The sequence below is a fragment of the Podarcis muralis genome, chromosome 8 (genome assembly GCF_964188315.1).
Source record: "Podarcis muralis chromosome 8, rPodMur119.hap1.1, whole genome shotgun sequence".
NCBI classification, from domain to species: Eukaryota; Metazoa; Chordata; class Lepidosauria; order Squamata; family Lacertidae; genus Podarcis; species Podarcis muralis.
Genome location: NC_135662.1, coordinates 43,281,517 through 43,287,516, shown reverse-complemented (window position 1 = coordinate 43,287,516; position 6,000 = coordinate 43,281,517).

Below are 6,000 nucleotides of genomic sequence, written 5' to 3'. Positions count from 1 at the left end.
TAAAGCAAGATGAGTGCTGCAACCCCAGAGTCGTCTGCGACAGGACCTAATGGTCAGGGGTCCCTTTACCTTTACCTTTGTCACATGTTAGCTAGCAGAAAAACAACAACAGTTAATTATCAACCCATCAAGGAGCTCAGAGACCACTTCCTGCTGTTATTTAGCATCAATGGAATCTCCCAGTTAAACCCTTTCAGCAATACACATAGGTATTCTTCATTTCAGTGTCAATTAAATAAGTATACTTAACAGGTGCTGGAGGAGACGCTTGAGAGTCCCATGGACTGCAAGAAGATGAAACCTATCCATTCTTAAGGAAATCAGCCCCGAGTGCTCACTGGAAGGACAGATCCTGAAGCTGAGGCTCCAATACTTTGGTCTCCTCATGAGAAGATAAGACTCCCTGGAAAAGCCCCTGATGTTGGGAAAGATGGAGGGCACAAGGAGAAGGGGACGACAGAGGATGAGCTGGTTGGACAGTGTTCTCGAAGCTACTAACATGAGTTTGACCAAACTGTGGGAGGCAGTGGAAGACAGGAGTGCCTGGCGTGCTCTGGTCCATGGGGTCACGAAGAGTCGGACACGACTAAACAACAACAACTTAACAGGTACTCTAACGTGGAGCTACAGCCTCCCTGGAAGCAGTGAGCTACCCAGCTGAAAGCAACAAAATAATAATAATAATAATAATAATAATAATAATAATAATAATAATAATATCTTTATTGTCATTGCCCCCTCTCGGGGACAACGAAATTACTTAGGCAGTATATAAGAACATAAGAACAAAATGAGAGTTTTGTTGGACCACACAAAAGGTTTGTCTAGTCCAGCCTGCTGCTTCCTGGAATGGCCATCCAGATGCCTATGGAAAGCCCACAAGCAGGACATGAGGGCAATACCTTTCTGCCTTTGTTATTTCTTAGTGACTGATATTCAGAAGCATGTGGACACGTGACCTCTGTTCCTACAGGTAGTATATAGCCATCATGACCACTCACCACTGGTAGGCAGCTCTAAGTAGATACTGTGCACTGTCATCTTTGACAGCCTTGTCTTTGAGAACTCAGACACACCACCTCATTTGGGGCAAGGTGTTACCCAGCCATTATCAGTCTTCTGAAGCCTGTCTTGAACCTCAGCCATTTTCAGCTGATGAGGGCCAAATGAGCTATCAAGAAAACAATTTCCCTCAAAGATAGGACACCATTTTTCAGGTTTTGCAAACTAATTGCGCAAAATAATGAGATGTTGTCTAGTAAGAGTGCATTTTAGTAGAATGACTCCAATTAACTGATAAAGACTTCAGGCCATGAAAACAGAGGAAAGCTGGTACCAGGGACTCTCAAAAACTTTTTATCTGCCAACCTATCCCCAGAAGGTAGAAAGGTGATGAAATCTTTCTTCCAATATTATTTGTCATTGCTGGGGAGTATCAGTAGCCCAAAGATGGGGCTGGAGAGGTGGGGGAAGTGTGAGTACAATAAAACATTACAGTGGTACCTTGAGTTACAAACGCCTCAGGTTACAAATGCTTCAGGTTACAAACTCCGCTAACCTGGAAGAGTTCCCTTGAGTTGAAAACTTTGCCCCAGGATGAGAACAGAAATTGTGTACTGGTGGTGCAGTGGCAGCAAGAGGCCCTATTAGCGAAAGCATGCCTCTGGTTAAGAACAGTTTCAGGTTAAGAACGGACCTCTGGAATGAATTCAGTTCGTAACAAGAGGTACCATTGTACAAGTGTAGACTAATAGAATTTTGCATTCATTTATCTGATGGATAAGCCAAGACAAACAGCTGCCTTGTTGCTGCCTTTTACCTCTGTGAAATAGATTTTTATTCTCACATTGGATGTTTTCACCTATGATCACTACATTTTTAAGGGATCATTAATGTGCATTTGATTTGGAATGCATTTTATTATTATTTTTCTTGAGGAGTATTCCAACACTGTAGCAACACAAAATGAAAACAAGCAAACAATGAAAACCTATTTTGGCTCATCTAATTCTTTCTCTCTTTTTATTTCTAGTGTTCTCTGTAGGGTCTTAACTTCTGCATTTATCTGAAATCACAATAACTGGCACCAGCATTTAAAAAAAACACAAAGAAGGCACACTGGCATAAAAAAGGATTATTATGTTTTGTAAAAGCTTCCCAAATGCAGATATTTTGTTTTTAGAGAGAGAGAGAGTAGATGTGGCAGTGTCCTGCAATTAATGGTTGCATTACATTGGGATGATAGCAGGCAACCTGAGACTATCTAACAGCCAATACCTGTATCCTGAAGTGTGACCAGATGCTTGGAATAGCCCCACTTGTAGCATCTTAATTCTAACTTTGCTTTAAAAAAATATCTGTATTGATTCTCATGCTTTTATTCTTTAGTTATGGCATTATCAGTTGGCATGGCCTTCATATTGTTACAAACCACCCCCAATCTCTGCTAAGTGGTAGCAAGATTCCAGAGGGTCCCATGATTAAGTTTCCTTCTGGAAAATTTATGAAATATGGTTTGTTTGAACATATTTACAACCTGTGCCTAGATGGAGAGAGTTTCCAGTATCTACATCGCAAGAGAATCCTTTGCTGCCCCGCTAAGAGCAGCCAGCTCAGATCCACAAGCAGATAAATCAGCCATACTGCCTGTGCTTCATGATGATGGCTTCTTCTTCTTCTTCAGCCCAGGACAGCATTTACGAAGCCTCAGTGGAGCCAAATTTTTCCCCACTTTGTGAGAGTAAAAGGCTGCTGGGGGAGGGTGGGACCCTTTCTGTGAAGGTGAAGCTAGTAATCGGAACATAACTGCTGCTCCAATCTGAGGTTGACTGTGTGTCAGAGGTCTCTCCTCTTATAGCTTTCAGCATTAGCCCTGCATAGTAGAGTCTTGCCTTGCTTTGCCTCTGAGGTCAGTGCTCACTGCAGGACAGCCACCATCACGGCCACTGCAGAAAGGCAAGTCCTCCCACTCCTAAAAGAGTAATGAACAGATAGTAAAAGTAAAGTAAAAAAGTAAAGTAAAGGACCCCGTGACGGTTAAATCCAGTCAAAGGCAACTATGGGGTTGGGGCGCTCATCTCGCTTTCAGGCCAAGGGAGCCGCCGTTTGTCCACAGACAGTTTTCCGGGTCATGTGGCCAGCATGACTAAACCGCTACTGGCGCACGGAGGACCGTGACGAGTGCCAGAGCACATGGAAATGCCACTCACCTTCCCTCTGCAGCGGCACCTATTTATCTACTTGCACTGGTGTGCTTTCAAACTGCTAGGTTGGCAGGAGCTGGGACAGAGTGATGGGAGCTCACATCGAATCGCTCAGCTCGAATCGCTGACATTCCGATCAGCAAGCCCAAGAGGCTCAGTGGTTTAGACCGCAATGCCACCCGCATCCCAATAATGAACAGATATAAGTGGGGAAACCACAATAGCCTCCATTTGTTGCACATTTTGGAATTAATTAATGAAAAGGGAATGGAATGGGCAACATTCAGTTTTTTTTTCATTCTTTACACTTCTAGAGTCATGAAATAAAGCAACAGTTCACAAAGTACACTATTTATTTTAGTCCAGATTTAATGCATCAAGAAAAATCTGTCTTCATCTGTCTTCAACCCCCGTGACTTTTCTATGAAGCCTTAGGTTTTATTTCCCCCATCCTCTTCCCTCATTGAAATCAAACCTAAATGCAGCTGAATTAAAGGGCAAAGACCTGCCTTTTTGTAGTTTTATATCCTCTAAAGCACTATGTACCTTGACAGCATAATCTAAATAATGATGGTAATGATAATAATTTTCAAGCACCTTAAGAGTTATTCTTTCGAACTGAGCAATTCATGGGAATGCAGGAGGTGTAAACATTAATGCAGTTTTTCTTCTTGCTTTTGTCAGGTTTTTCCCCCACTTCTGCTCCACACTGCAAAAGAAAGGCCTCGAGCGGCTCAAGTCCCCAATAGTGGTGGCACATCAGTGTCAGGTTGCTGTTGTTTTTTAAAAAAAGATCCAGGCGCTTATACCGCTTGAGCTAACTTCCCCCTTTCTTCAACTTTAGTTTAAAGCAGACAGCTGCAGCATCCCAATGACCTGCTTTGATTTCTTGTTTGATTTCTTACCTGCCTATCACCATAAGGTTCCATGGCAAGCTACAACAATATTGAATCCAAGCTTAAAATCATGTAAAACAATTTGCAACCAGAGGAATAACACAGGTCCTAACACACACACACACACACACACACACACACACACACACACACACAGGCTGCTTACCTACATAAAAATAAATTGAAATGTAGACCAAAGGCCTATCTAGACCATGTTGTGTGCCAAGGCTCCATGACCTGTGGTCCTCTAGCGGAAAAATAAAGCACATGAACAAGTGGATTTTGGTTTATGGGTTCAAATAGGCCACAACTTTATTGGTTACAGATGTGAGCAGTTTGGCTTAGGCATCTTGACTCCCGTCCATCTGCAGTGAGTCCAACTAAGAGTAAACCACCAGTAGGGGGAGCCCTATGAATTACATCAAATAGGGGCACCCTGAGGGGTGCCCGTTGAGGTAGGGTATGGCCCTGGCCCATGTCTGGGCATGAGACAGAATCCAAACCCCCAGATCCCTTTAATAGGATATCCTTAATGAGGAGGCGCACGTGGAGGCTACAACCTCCCCTCCATCCAAATGAAGGCTTACCCAATGCCTGACCACCATTTGAACCCACGGCCTCCCCGCCATGCCGGAGTTTAAATTCTATTGGCACTGATTGGTCAGCAAGGCCCGCCCCTTGAGCAGGGCCCCGCCCAGCGCTGACGCCGTAGGGAAGCGATGGCGGGGAGGGCACCGTTCTCTGACCCTCAGTCGGGTCATGCAGGGCCCGGGGCCCAGCTTCAATGCTACCTACCAAATAAGGTAAGCGGACTTCTCACAGTGGCCAACAAGATGCCTATGGGAAGCTTGCAAACAGGAAACGAGCTCAGCGGCATTCTCCAACTTGCTCTGTGTTGCCTTTGCTCACTGGCAGTTTTGTTCTCTAGGGTTCTGAAAGCAGGATATTCCAAATGATCTTCAGTTATAAGTTGTGTGATAAGATATCACATTCTCAGGAAGAGTTCCCAAAGAGACACATTGGAGGCTGAACAATTCCAATATATGTGCACATCTCAGAGTGAAGACCATGTGCAGAAACATTAAGTTAGTGTGATGTGAAGGAACAGCTTTTGCTCATGTTCTGGCCATGTTCTGATAATGCCCACAGTGTTAGTGTGATGTGACCTGGCATGCACTGATAATGCTCCAATCATGTTATAGTCACAGCAACCCTGATTTATGAGATACTCATTTCCCCACCCCATTTGTACCAGCCAAAAGCCTAGCAGCTGTATTCAGAAGCAGTTGAAATTTCTGTATAGACTACAGAATCTAACCTGGATATTATCAGGGGATGAATATATGAAGCCAGCCATGCTGCACAAGTGCAATATATTTCCTGACTTCCATACTCTGAAATAAATATGATTGGTACATTAAGATGCAAATAACTCTCTGCCTCCTCCCAACATGGCATATTTGTGAGCTCAACCAGAGATAAATGTGGAAATTAATACTCGGAGACCTCAGGGGTATTCATGATAATCCTAGATGTCCATGAATCCTCAAAACAACACATGGATTATACTAACTCATAGACTGTTCGCTTTCGTTTTTCATCATGATCGCTGATGTGGGATATAGCTTTAATTGCATTAAGTGATTTACATTTTATTGTAACGCACAAATAATAACCGGGTAGAAATGAATTAGAACAACGGGTAGAGACTTAAGTTTTTTGTGGTGCATTGTACTCCTACTAGCAATGTCACTATCTATTCTAGACTGTTCGCTAAAGTAATTGCAGATGACAATTGCACAGCCAGTTTGGGATAAGCCTTTTAGCACACAGAAAGGAAATCGGCATTAAATGAAGAACTAAAGCCATACTTGACTTTTTTTCTCCATCTGTAACTTTTT